The sequence below is a fragment of the Tasmannia lanceolata genome, unplaced genomic scaffold (genome assembly GCF_043159265.1).
Source record: "Tasmannia lanceolata isolate RefF3 unplaced genomic scaffold, GAP_Taslan_0.1 ptg000003l, whole genome shotgun sequence".
NCBI classification, from domain to species: domain Eukaryota; kingdom Viridiplantae; phylum Streptophyta; class Magnoliopsida; order Canellales; family Winteraceae; genus Tasmannia; species Tasmannia lanceolata.
Genome location: NW_027518680.1, coordinates 12806072 through 12821037, shown reverse-complemented (window position 1 = coordinate 12821037; position 14966 = coordinate 12806072). Strand labels below are relative to the sequence as shown.

The 14966-nt window shown below is 39.3% G+C and overlaps 1 long non-coding RNA gene across 2 annotated transcripts; it reads right to left on the bottom strand.

Moving 5' to 3' along the window:
- Positions 1-2367: 2367 nt before the first annotated feature.
- LOC143851668 (uncharacterized) lies at positions 2368-8976 on the bottom strand. Of its 2 annotated transcripts, XR_013236446.1 has the most exons (4): positions 8431-8976; positions 5012-5063; positions 2880-2995; positions 2368-2729 (listed from the first exon to the last, which is right to left on the bottom strand). It is a non-coding gene; the product is annotated as an uncharacterized LOC143851668 (long non-coding RNA). The 2 variants fall into 2 exon arrangements; XR_013236445.1 differs by having other exon boundaries at positions 2368-2995; positions 8431-8971.
- Positions 8977-14966: the final 5990 nt, after the last annotated feature.

The window sequence follows — 14966 nt, the reverse complement described above, 5'->3', positions numbered from 1 at the left end:
TGAGTCACACATATTGCTCCATCTTTTTCTCAAATTTCCAACTTCCCTCTTATTTCAAATTCAAACTCTACTTGAAACTCTAAACCCACCACCACTTCCCAAATCAATTAAGTTTCCACTTCTCCATACGCACCACAACCTTCCCTAAGCTATTCACTCTTTATTTTCCATGGACTAAGCCTATATCCATTTACTTCTATTTGCTGGAACTTTTGTAGAGACTCTCAACTATAGGGAGACCTCCATTGAAGCTGTATTGTTTGCAAGCTTTTGATGCAACGAGCCAACTTGCCCTATTTTCTCTATGTTTTGAAGGGTTCTTTTTATTGTTCTTATCTTGTGTTCTTGTTCTTTCAATCATATATGTTTGAAGTGCATATTGTTGTTGTTGGTGATTGTTCTTCTTCTATTTCGGTTGTGGATTTTGGGCTAGTGTAAACCTCGGTTTCACTATTTGAGAAGCAAATATTCCGGTTTTGCAAAATTCGTCTCTCTTTACTCCTCACCTTCTTCATGATTAAAAAAAAAAAAAAAGAGACTCCCATGAGCACATTTTAAGGCCCCAATTTGATTTCTCAACTAAGCCCCCATATTTCAATTTTCTTTTCTTTTTCTATCTATTATCATAAGTGGATGGTTGCAGTCAGGTCAAGTTCAAACATGGATTTAAATTTCGGTTCTGGTCCCTACTGAAATCGAATTTATTATTTATTTTTTTTGCGAATTTCGGTCATTTCGGCTGAAATTATTACAATTTCGGTCAAAATGACCTATTTTCGGGCGAAATTGAAACCGAAATCCGAAATTTATTGATTTCGGAGCCAACCAAATTTTCGGCTGAAATTTAAAACAATGAGTTCAAATAAGGAGACATGAACATGAGCCTCAAGGAAGAACACAACCGGGTACCTCATGAGTTGAGGAGCTTGAAAATTATAGTCAATTGTAAAACTTAAACCATTTCTACATCCTTACAAGAACTCACAGTTTTTCACCAACAATAACTCATATGATTGGCCAAGCATATTCTAAAACTTTCGCTACTCTCAGTTATAATATAGAATGGAAACTAGATTAAGAATCCTTATCCTTATTGAAATCCAAGAACAGAATATCATTGCCGTGTCCCAAACCGGGTCCCGGCCTTGGGCAAACAACAGCGCCACACAACCAAGACTCAAGTCCATAGTCATGGAAGGCATCTCAACAAATCATCAATATACAGAGCATAAACTAAGGAAGTCATCTCATAAAAACAATTGGTAAACCATAAGAAATAAAAACACAACTGTGGAAGCTAAATTAAATATCCAACCTTGACTACAATGAATGATGCAACAATTCAACTGATGAAAGTCCCCCCGCCCCCTTGTAGGCTATTCCCCCCCCCCCCCCCCCCCCTCCCCTGACGGCTGGCTAACGTTTTCCCACCATTTGACCTCTCTCTCTCTCTCTCTCTCTCTCTCTCTCTCTCTCTCTCTCTCTCTCTCCGACAGTCATGACCGTCGGTGTATATGCCAATGAATGTCGGTGTAACTTACACCGACGCTTTTAGTGAACATCACTGATGCTACCGTGCCTAAAGGTATTTACCGACGTTACTTGCAAACCGTCGGTGCTTTCGTTTATACCGGCTTGGTGTTTGGTATAATCACCGACGTTTTAAGTAAACCATTGGTGTATGTAAATTACACCGACGGTCAGGACCATCATTAAAAGATCCACATGGCCTTTGGATACGTGTATTTACCGATGTTTTGTGAACGTCGGTAACTACACCAACGCTCAAGACCATTGGTGTATAGCTCATTTAGCGACGTTTTGTGAGCGTTGGTGAATACACCGACGGTTAGGGACCATCGGTGAATATCCCCATTCAGCGACGTTTTCTGAGCGTTGGTATAAACCAGTGTTTAAAAACTCCTTGACTCGGCAAGGAACTCCCCCGAGTCGACTCCTTTTTACCTCGGCCGCATTCCGCGTTTCACCACATCCGCGTTTTGCCTTACAGAGTCAATAAACTCCTTTGACTCTCCCGAGTTATGACCTTGTCAACCGTGTTAACTGCGTTCTTGGCCGCGTCCGCGCCGAGTCAACAAGGATTTTTCTTGGCCGCGTTCCGCGTCAAATCCGCGTTTTTAAACACTGGTATAAACAGCGTTGGTATAGACACCAACGCTAACAGGACCGTTGCTGAAAATGTATGGCCGTAGTATGATTGTTAGAATCACCGACGATCAGGGACCGTCGGTAAATATAGATATAATTTTTTTTTTAAATCCCTTTATTCCGAATGAGTCCATCATATTGGAATACAACCTGTAACAATGGCATTCAAACAACCTCATACTACAATGGCATTCAATCTCACACTACAATGGGATACAATCTTATTATATAAATAACATGTAATACCTGTAATATGGGATACAATCTTTAGCTACAGGCATTCAAACAAAATCATGCCAGTGCATTCTTTGATATATACATGCATTCTTGCTCCAAAGAAATGGAAGTTTTATGAGCACACTGATGTGATTAAGAACATAATCTAAAGAGGAGTTCAAACAAAATTGTATGTCAGTTTGAGATCAAGATCCTCAGGTTCACTCTGATGAAACCGAGAGTTGTAGATTCTGTACTCTATCTTAGAAACCACAGGATCATGAAAGCCGAAATCAGCAACAGACAAATGGTCTTCAAATGATCTAAGAATCAAAAGTGAATACCTATGCGGCATAAAACATTTAACATTTGAACAAAAGTTCAATCCTCAATGCAGCACATTCCATGTCATTAGCCACATCACATAATATCATGTTACATAGAACAAAGTAAATAAACAAGAAGAAAATGGTTAATATGACATAATAACTCACTTCAGTCCTCAATGTAGCAGAAGCAGTTTGATGTTCAGCCAGATCAACTATGACTTATTTCAATATTCTTCTGAAGGAGAGCCACAAAGCTTGAAAATCATGTGTAGCTATTGCACCTGATACATAAAAAACTGGTTACAATTATTCATCATTAGAAATATATGTATTATCAATGTTAAAAAGATAGTTGTTTCCACTAGTCAACGAGAAACAATGCATCATAAATATGGAAAGAACCATAATTAACCTCAATTTGCTAGGCAAAGATAAATGGATTTTGGTTTCATTTGCAAAATAGCAAACAATTAGAGGCAAATAAGTAGACTATCTATTATAACATGTAGTACAAGACAGTGATAAGTGGAAGTACACACCGGTGACATTCTTGCAAAATAATACAAATATGATGATCATTTCTTGAAACTATACATACAACTCTAAAACCAATTATTGGAGCCTACCAACCAAAATTCCACCCTACAAGCACATTCATTTTGAGATGGGGATAAACCTAAAGAAACTGATAAAATTCTTTCAAAACTAGTATTGTATAGTCATTGTAACCAATTAGATAGATGTCTGAGTGTATATGACCTCTATTCCTTCGAATGGGTGAAGGTTCCCTTGAGCTGTTCTCAAGTTGGAAATAAAATCATGATGCTTTTCACTAATATTTGGGTGTCGAAACCTCAATTTGAAGGCCAAAAAGGACTTGTCAAGGGGCTTTCTTACTGTCATATTCAATATTACATCATTTTTCTGGACTTCGGAAGATGGTTTCTCAATAGAGAGAATAGTGTTGCTAATCATTCAAAAAAAAAGTTCCAGGAACTATGCAAGTTCTGATATGAATTTAGAGATAAATGGTATTAGAGATATTGCCTCATGGCAGGTACTGTCAAAACCCAACCTGTCCTTGATATTAAAAATCCACATGCACAGCCAACCTAAAAAACAAAGAAGGGCCACATGTGAGGGGGAGTGTCGAAGTACAAATGATTAAATAACACCAACTCCAACAGCTTAAGCTTTTGGAGTAATTGGTTGGTTCACAGCGATCAACATAACACAAGTTTTTCTAAGAATTTGATTGTTAGGATTGCTCCACATGGCTAAGCCTAATTTTCAAAATCAATGATCTATGTAACACAAAACCAACCCGCCGTGTGGCCCAAAGTTGAATGTTAGGATTGCTCTATAGATCTGCCAAGTTGGATCTCGATCATGTTAGGATTGCTCTATAGATCTCCTAAGAACTCTGGTATATACACAAATTAGGAATGATTCATGACTCACATGCCAGTTGGTCCAAATTGTAATAAAGAAAAGAAAATCAAATCAGACAACCTTTTACAAAATGCCTGAAGTTATAGGTGCCAATATGGCAATACCATAGTACTAAAACTAGAGACTACGAAGTATGAGCGGGACTTCTTGTCCCCTGCTGTAATCATTTTTATTAGTAATACAATTTCTGTTATCTATAAAAAAGTAATAATGATATGAATGTTGATGAACTGATCTCAAACACAAAAAATTCAGAAGCATGCATAATGCCAATCATTGATTTTGCTACCATAGAAAAATCCATATCTTCAGATGCACTGGCCTTTCATTCGACCTTCAACTTTGATTGGAGAATTTAACATTGATAATGCCAATCATTCATTTTTCCACCGTATAAAAAATCAATATTCTTAGATAATTTAGTAGGATATCCATTTAGTGTGATGAAAACAAGCCAAGTAAATCATCAACTGGTTAAGAGAAATCAACTCACAATTAACTAAATATGCTTTTAAGAGAAATCAAACTGCTAGTGAATCACAAAGCCATTATAGTAAGTCTCTACTTCCGTGACATTCACGCCATACACATCTGTAAGACCAAGTATGGGACAAACACCAAGATAAGGAGTTCAGCTATAGGTTCTCGATATTATTTATGACAACGTCAGGATCGAGGAAAGATAGCACTAATATACTTTTTGAGGACGGTTTCACAAGCAAAGAACTTGTCAAAAGAACTAGGTGTTTATCTCTACACATTCTTAGGCAACACGGTCTTTTTAACTATTGAATCTCAATTTTCTAACAAAAAATGGTTCTATGCAAGTTCTGATATGAATTTACCTTGTAGGAAATTCTATCCAATCCTCCATTAGCAAAACTGATTGCAAACAAGCTGCGAAAGCAAAAACGCAATATTATCAATAGAGACGAAAAAAATTCAGGTCATACAATAACTCTAGACATTCAGAATTATTGAGTCTCAGCCCTTGCCATCCAACACATAATGCTCAAATGAAGGGGGTTCCTTTACAAGTTTAAACACATTCAGTTTGTTAATGGTAATAATTCTAAACCAAATGAATTACTAATGGAATCCTAGAGCTATATTGAATGTAACAATCGTATTTTTCTTTTTTCCTCCTTAAGCAATGAATACTGCTTGTCAACAAACCAACCAACCCAACCAATGAACCAACCAAGAACCAACCGAAAACCAACAACTAACTACAACCAACCAAACACTAACCAATCACCAACAACAAGCCAACCAACTCAACCAACGATGATCACAACCTGCATGTGCTTTATGGTCATGAACCCCAAAATTTAGCTGGAAAAAGTACAACCACTGTGTCGTTGAGTTGTCATCCAGATCAATAGAAGCCATCAGATGCCAAGTCCCACTAAATGTAGAGTTTGGAGAATTGTTTGTATTCTATAGATGAAGTGCTATTCTACTTTAATGCAGATATTGGGTTCATGAAGTAACATACTCTAGATAGTATTTGGAATTCATCTTTGGGCTGAGTTGTCATATAAATGAGGAGCAGCTCTCAAAATCTACTAGAAATAATATCAAAATCTAAATGGGTTCCTTTGGTAAGTGAGATTCTAACCTGAATAAACAAATAAGCAAGTATCAGTATTCATCAATGAAATTGTTAGAGTCATCACCACAAGTGTATAACTGATGTATTGTAACTTGGGACTCCCTGTACTTCCACGTAGCCAGGTTCATGGTCACAACAGCCATCTTGTATATCTATACTACAGTACACACTTTGTGTGCTTATGCTTAGCATGTGATAATCAATCTCCACATCCACAACAATGGGAGAAATCACTAATATTGATGATCCATGATCATGATAATGTTGAAATGGTACTATGATACACCTGAAGAACCCATCATCCATTTCCGGCAGAGAACATCTCTAACTTCTAAGGATTAATAATCAAGCTTTTATTTTCGAATCCAACAAATACCAAAACTTCCAAAACTAATTAAACCTAAGAAATTACATTTAACACTCAACCTATTGCCAACTGAAAGCTGACATCTCCAACCCAATTCATTTAAAGCAACAATTTGTTAGAGAAATCTCCAATGTGGTATAAAGGATGTGTTGTGACTTGGGTATTCACTTGGGTATCCACAAACTGAAAATGTAAAAATAATCAACACTCGGACCCAAAAGAAACTATAACAAGGGCAGGTTAACCATGGTTAAAGATATGGGTAGGTGGAGGGCTGGTCAAAAGGAAAAGGGCAGCAAAACAAGTGTCTATGGAGTAGCTGATAATACAAGAATAATCTCACCGATCGTGTAGGCTCCGACCTTGAATCCTATAGAGAAGGAGATCCAAAGAGGAGCTTGAGCAACACCAGTAGCCACAATTCGCCAAAGAGTTGTACCTGCTACCGGTGATGAGTGAATTGGCAGGGAAAGTGAAGGACAATGCGAGAAGGCAGTAGGGGCGGCCAAGGTGATGAAGATGAAAGCGAAACTGCTATGGCAACTAGCAAATCAAGTATGGAAAAAATCAAACAACTATTAGATTAACTAAGCAACTAACAAGTTGGTCACAACATGAAACCTATCGTGAGTCTGGCCCCCAAACTATGGAATCACATCCATGCAAACTGCATAATAGAAATGTATGTAAACTTCATAATTGAGTTTCGAGAAGAAATTGATAAGAAGGTGACGTCTATTGCTTACACCTGACATATTAAGTGCAAAACTCATGGATTTGAGGGTTTTGGGAAAGAGAAGCACACTGAAATTTCTTTCTGCTACTAAGCTTTAATAAAGATGGGTATAGCGATTTTAGTAGCAAATAGGTGCACACAGTTTTGAAGAAATTGAGATAAGTCGAACTTAAGACTCATGAAATTGTGAAGTTTCATAATGTACCTGAAGCTTATAGGCATCCACAAATAAACTTGCCTCAAGGCAGAGAAGTACACCTATTCAAACTGATGCTTAAGCCTGAGCTAATATGAACTAAATAACTGAAAAGAACAACAGTTGCAGATTATAGCATGTAAAAAGAAAACAAGACCCGAAAAAAAAAAATCCGCAGATAGCCAACAGATAATTGAGCTCATGAATATTTAAATTCTTACAAGAAATTTGTATTTTTTTGGAGCAGATTATCAAATGAATCCTGGTGGAGCCAGTATTTGAAAATGAGGAGATCAAAATTGGGATGGGACCTAATGCAACACTGTATTGGACAATGAGCTACATCCTATTGAATGAATACTAAATATTAGGAGGGGATAATTGAAAGACACAAAAAACTTCACCAACTGCCTTGTGCAAAATAAAACAGATCTGCGAAAGTAATATAATGATACTCTTTGATCTAGAGAGGTGTTATAAAAGAATTTCCAAGTGGAATTCTCTTTGAAACCCAAGGCATTAAATCAAATGTATCAAACAACACTACTTTGGCTTGTTTGACTTTGATTTCCTGAAGCTGGGAATTCATGTAATACTCACATTTAAAAAAGGGATCCATGATTGTTGCTATATGAGAAGAACTGTCACTATGTGTATTAAGCTTCCTATGTTGTTGGCTGCATTGAGACCAATTAGACAGACAAGCTACAATTGTCACGGATGGCTTCTTAGGAAACAATTTCTCTTTGTGATTGGACCTATCTGTTGTGAGACTTTTGAATTAGATTTGAAGAGATTTAATCCTCTCTTGTTCAGGCTAGTGGACTCTGGTTTCTAAATTTGTGTACTAATATTACTCTCAGCTGAGAGCATAGTTTCCACCTATGAAATTGAGCCAAAGTGACTACAGGATACATCCAAAGAATTCGAATATTGAGGGCATCAGCTGAACTTTGGATTTGTGGAACTTGCAGTGCATTAAATTGGACAGAGCCAACAAATTTTGGGTGAAATACAGGTCTTGTAATCAAGAGCAGAACAGGGATGTTGAAGCTGGGTGGTTTTTCACAATATATCTAAATCTCAAGTAGGAGGTTGGTTCTCCCAAAACCTATCCATTTCATTGAGGGTACAGACTTGATTTAATTGGGGAAGAATATCTTCAACCAAGAGCCCCTTCTTCTTAGTTTACACATTGGAACTTGTCCCATTTCAAATTAATGAGATAAAAATATTGATTTCATTAGCTGAAAAATGAGATGGAAATATAGATTTCGGACATGAATAAAAAAGAAAAAATCAGGGACAAATTAATGAAAATGGAGATGATAGAATGGTGGAGAACAATACCTTATAGTTGAGCCCCTTCTTCTTTTTTGCAACCAACTTCTTCCTCTTCTATTCCTTTTAAAACCTAATCACTCTCCTCTCCAAAGACCCTAAATGCTCCTCCTCTCTTCTTCTCTTCTAGCAGTTTCTGAAATTCTCCAAACCCTCTTTCCTTCTTTTCCTCGAAACCCTAATCGGGCCCTACTTTTCCACAGATCAGAGAAAGAGGGAGAGCTGAGATGAGAAGTAGGGAAAGAGAGGGTGGTGGTGGCCGTGGATTTCGATGGTGGGGGTGGTGGGATTTCATGGAGCCCTGATGCGTCTGGCCCGTGTGTCAGCCGACCCTCCTTCTTCTCCTTCTCCCAAGTCCCAACCTTTGAAAACAGGGATTTTCACCAGGAAAATTTTAGGAAGCGCGATTTAGTCTTTTTCGATTCACCGATGTTCCGGGAAAATGCCGGTGGTTCTTATATACAGCGACGCTCATGATTGTCGCTTAATATCAACGCAAATACACATTTAGTTACCGACGTTTTACATTATTGCAAACGTCCGTGAACACAAATCTTTAGTGACGTTTTTAAAATGTTGGTAAATAAATACGGTGTATTTTGTAGGCTTGGTAAGCTACTAGCGCACTCACCGTCGTTCTATTTTACAAACGTCGGTGCATATATATATATATATAAGTATTAGAGACGTTTTTACCGAACGTTGGCAGGCTAATGTCGACGAAAACTATTTTTCTTGTAGTGGGCCCACCAGAAACCATTGGTGGAATGGTGGGCCCATCTTTGAACAACGTAGCCCCCGCCCATACCACACCATAGGATAATCCAAACCGTCCATTTGATGGGCCATAAACGTAAATAGGTTGCGTCCCAAAATATTTTTCCATAGGCGGATCCTAGCCCTCCGATCTAAATAAAAACTACATCTTATGCAACCTCTATAGATTGTAGGGTTGTGATCATCCTACGGAAATGATTTTTGGGGCACAACCTATTTACATTGTGGCCCATCAAATGGACGGCTCGGATCACCCTATGGTCTGAACTGTACACTTCATTTTCAAAAATACGGGTGGGGCCTAAATTGGTACGAACCACACCATAGGATGATCCAAACCATGGACGGCTTGGATCATCCTGTGTTGTGGACGGTACGCTTCAATTTGAAAAATATCGGTGGGGCCTACGATTGGGCCTTAATGTTAGTGTACGACCAACTCCATAGGATTATCCAAACCATGGACGGCTTGGATCGTCCTATGTTGTGGACGGGCCTTAATGTTACTTTACTACCACAGGATGATCCAAACCATTCATTTGATGGGCCAACCCTTTTGCGGGGCACATCCCATTTACGTTATGGCCCATCAAATGGACGGCTTGGATCATCCTATGGCCTGGACGGTACACTTTATTTTCAAAAATATGGGTGGGGCCTAAATTGGGCCTTAATGTTACTGTACGAACCACACCATTGGAGGGTCCAAACCATGGACGGCTTGGATCATCCTATGTTGTGGATGGCATGCTTCAATTTGAAAAAAAATCGGTGGGGCTTACGATTGGGCCTTAATGTTAGTGTACGACCAACTCCATAGGACGATCCAAGTGGGAAAGTGACATATCCTAACGTTTAACGTTAGCCAGCCGCCACCGCGGGGGGCGGGGGGAGGAGGGGGGAATATCAGCGCCCCTCTAATAACTGACATAAGATTTAGTGTGCAATCCTCTCGCTTCCGAAACCCGCAAGAACAAGTTCTCCTATGGTTCAGCATCTGTAAGTAAATATTATAGAGTGAGCTAACGCCCAATGAGACAGACAAGTTCTATAAAATTATTTACCATGAATATCTAACATGATAATCATTGATAATTATAGCAAAACTGAACTAACTGGCATATCATGCAATTCTATACAAACTGGCACAATGTCTGACATAATGAACTGGTGCATAAAATTGGCACATAAAATATACCAGCATCGTGAAACTTGCCCACAGGCTACATGGTCAAAGCATAAATCCGCTAAACCTGCGGAAGGCCAAGTCCCCACTAAACCTGTTGGAGACCCGATCCCCATTAAACTTGTGGGTGATCATATCCTCACTACACTCGTGACCGACCTCAACCCTGCTAAACCTGCGGAAGATAACTACTCGCAAACCCGCGAGATAACTCGTCCTCGCAATACCTGCGAGAGACAAAATAATTGTGGCTCGTGTCAAGACACCACGTAGACCAAGCGGAAATTTTCGATGTGTGACTTGTACAACATATCTGGTAAACTGTAATTGGTACACTGTATCTGATTTACTGTAACATGAGGAAGATAACTACTCGCAAACCCGCGAGATTACTCGTCCTCGCAAAGTTTCCATAAACCCAATCCCACATTGAAATTTGAGAAGAATTTCCCCAATTTTCACATCTATAAAAGGCATTTTCGATTAGTGACAGAGGGGAGAGGGACTTCTAACATCAATTTCTTCATGAGATCCGAATAAATTCTAGCCAGAAAAGCCGAGATCCAATCTAGGATTATAGCAGAAAACTACAAGGAAAGAAGTCGGGGCCTAAAAACAACGTGAATGCCTGACCTTTCCTAAAGAGGTTTTTAGCTAGACTCTCAGAGAGGAGTTGCTGAGGAGTCGAGTCGCGCCCCTTCAGACACATGAAACCTCGGAAGCACAAAGAACATCACATGGACGTAAATTTCTCTCTTTACGATAATTTAATTCCTATTAATCTTGCCTGACATTCTTGAGATTAGAGGGGGAAGCCATGAGAATTAGGATCTTCTAGAACCTAAATCTCAAGGCCTCCCCCATGATCTGATTTAGTTTAATTAGGCTATTAGTTTAGGGTTAAATTCATTATGTCTCTTCCTCCTCTCCCTTTTCTTTTTCTTCTCCTACTCCTCCTCCTATTCCTCCTCATGCTTCTTCTTACATTTTTGCAATTTCCACAGCAATGGTGACAAGAATAATCAGAATTGGGGTTGGATTATCCATGATTCCCATGATTTCTCACATGGAAAATGAGGAATCATGCCAAATTCTATGTTACTTCAGCATCACTTATCAAATTCCTGGTTAAAATCAATGAAATAAGCTATTCTAGGAACCCTCCCGCACTGAAGATGACTGAAGCCTCAAGTTGGAGAGAAGCCCAGATCTTGCGATGGCAAAATAGAATGTTTGTGACTACGTGCAAGTTTTGAGATCGAAAATCATGAGTGTTGAATTTGAAAACTGGCTGGGATTTTCAGATTTTGCAATCGCACAATCCAAGTTTGAGATTGCAGAATCCTAGTTTGAGATCGCAAATCATGGGTGGCCCCGGGAAAATTGAATTTGAGAACTAGCCGAATCACTAGATTTTGCGAACGAAAATACTAGTTTGAGATCACAAAAACTGGTGAAAATTCCATTTTAGCAATGTAAGCACTTATGAGCCAGAATTCATGAATAAAACGACTTTCTTTGGATTTTCTTAGGACTCAACTCACTTTTCCAATATTCGAACTCTCTAAATAGCAAAATAGAAACTAGGAGACCGGAACCTTCAGGCGGGTACGGTGCCTAACACCTTCCGTTTTTGTAGCCAAGACGCTTACCTGCCCCATCGGTGATGCAGCTGCCTTAACAAAGTCATCTACGGGTCCGAGGCCCTATCCTAGGTTCGATTCAAGTCAATTCCCCCTAGGATTCCAATCCGTGTGGGCGGAAAAGGGCAATTCGCTCTTTGATTCCCAAAGAGGGGCAGGCTACACTAATTTATTGAGAAATGAAGATTTCACCAAGCCAAGTGCAATATAGCGTGCCAACAGAAAGACACACAGATTGACATGAATAGTGATACTCATTGGTTAAGGTTGCTGCTATCTTAGCTATGGCTGTTAAATAGTTGTTGCAAATGACGAAGAAGAGAGAAGAAGAGCTGGTTTTGATTGAGAATAAAAAAGAAAGCCGAGAAACTGAGAAGAAATCGTGTGTGAGTGAGAGAGAGGGAGCATGTAGGTGGAGAGGATCAAGGTGCAATCAATCTAGGAAGTTGCACCCTGTGAAAGCGGGAATCGAAGGCTCCCAGAGAAGAATCCTACTCAAAGTTGCCAGAGCGGAAATCAAAAGCGGGAATCGAAACGTGAATCGAAGCGGGAATCGAAGGCTCCCAGGGAAGAATCCTGCTTCCTTGGTATGGAGTATAAATTCAGCTCTCCAATAGCTTTGGTTGCTGGGAGAGGGGCATGGGGGTGGGCAAGGGAGAGACTTGAGAAGGAACATGTAAGGAGAGGGTGAGAACTGGCCGAAAAACAGGGAGAAGAAAAATTCTACTGAAAATGGAGTTTTTGTTTCCCTGATTTTTAGCCAATTCACACTATCTCCTCACTCATGCCCTCTCATTTCTCTCCCTCCCTTGCTCTCCTTACCCCTCTCTCAACACTTGGTAAGCTAGTATTTTATGAAAAAAAAAAAATAGTTGTCAAACACGGCCGTAGTTGAACCAACAGAGGTGATTCCATGCCATCAATGAAGTGCATAAAGCTAGCATAAGGCGCTTGGACACCAAGATTGACCTTGGAAAGGCTTATAACAATAGCAAATGGCCTCCTCTGATATGTCTCTTTGAGAAAATTTCGTTTTGGTCTTAAACGAGGATTAGAGTATTCATTCAGTGTGCATTTCTTTATTTCTTTAGGAATGGTTGGAGGGCTAAGGTATCTCAAGGCTAGCATCAAGATGAACCCCTCTTCCCATTTTTCTTCGGCCTCTCAGCTAAAGGCCATAAACCCAATTAAATATTCCAAACAGGGAGTATTTGGCAAGAGATGGGCTTCTGCACATAAAATTCTTGACCTCCCTCTGAAGATAAGACAACTTGCAATATAGAGAGACATGCTTGGTAATTGAGAGAATAAAATCTTGAGTGGAGGCTAGGAAAGGTCACTAGCGGTTGCCTTCAATAAAAAGCAACCTTGTCCGATTTACTATCGTACTTCAACATGTCCATTTGTATAATTCTGTTTTAAATTTGAGTAAGGGAAGTGAGATATTCGCTCCCTTTTATTCCCCAGGCAACCCCATTTTGTGTATTTATGACCATGGTTTTAAATTTAGGTTTCGGTACCAATTTCGGGCCAAAATTTGGTATTTCGATCAGTTCGAAAATTCGGACCTAATTTACAAAATTTTGAACCGAATTTCCAAAATTTTGTAACAATTTTTTTAAAAAAATAAAATGACATTAAATCCAAATTTCGGACTGAAATTACCAAAATTTGGCAAAGGGCGAAATCCGAAATTTCACCAAATTTTGGTTTCGGTCCCCACCGAAATCCGAATATGTACATTTTTACACTAGAATAAGTTATGCAAGTGAACCATGACAACGTTTTTCTTTCCAAGGCGATCAGTTGCTCAAGCCCAGGCAACGTTGACTGGTAATCATTAATGAAGAGTGATTACCCTTGGACCATACGATAGTTAATAGGAAAACCTAGGTGGTGCCATGGTTATTTAAAACCTTATAAATTTGGATTTCACTTTGACTATTAAAAACCTTATAAATGAAAATATTTCTATAACTATAAAACAGGATTTTGCTAGGGAACATTGCAAAAACGCATTTCGTGGCCGGCTGTTGCAGGAGACAGCAGCCACCTCATACGAATTAAATGAATAAGACAAAATCGGTTGAAAGGGATTTTATATGTAAGGCCCACCATATAAACTGTTCGGATCAATCAACAGTAAGAGTGTAAGACCCACTATTAATTGAGCTCACCTCGTTGCTGGGAGTGTCTACTGTAACTAGTATTTTGAGGTGTAAAATGGTAGGCCTCACCCTTAGACCTGGGAAACGGGAGGGCTGGGCCGGATTTCACCAAACCCATATGGGTCCCAGGTGGTACGGGCCGGGTCACTAACCCAGAATCTTACGGTTCATTAAATAGTGAACCCGGACCGCACCAGTATGGGCTGGGTGGACCTGCGGCTTACCTGTTTTTTTTTTTTTTTTTCTTTGCTGTTTTTATTGCCATACTATAATAGGATGCTCCAAACCGTCCCTGTGATGGACCATAATGAAAATAGGTTTTGCCCAAAAAATCATTTTCATAAGATGATCCTAGCCCTCTGATCTATGGAGGAATTGCATATTATTATATTATTATTTATAGAAACCTCTATAGATCGGATGGCTAGGTTCATACTATTGAAATGATTTTTTGGGGTACAACCTATTTACGCTGTGTTCCATCATATGGACGGCTTAGTCCATACAGTACACTTTGTTTTTTGGGAGCACAACCTATTCACGTTGTGTCCACCCGGCCCGGCCCAATTTTGATGGAGCCTGTACGGGCCGGGTCAAATTTGAACGGGTCAGTAATTTACTGACCCGTTTTTCCCAGGTCTACTCTCGGTCTCTACCTAGTGCATAGGTTTGGGAAGAGTGAGTGGACCCACCTCCTCATGCGTAGTATGCATAAAATGGCAGGTTCCATCACATACAAAATGTGTAAAACGGTGTGTCTCCATCTTTGTA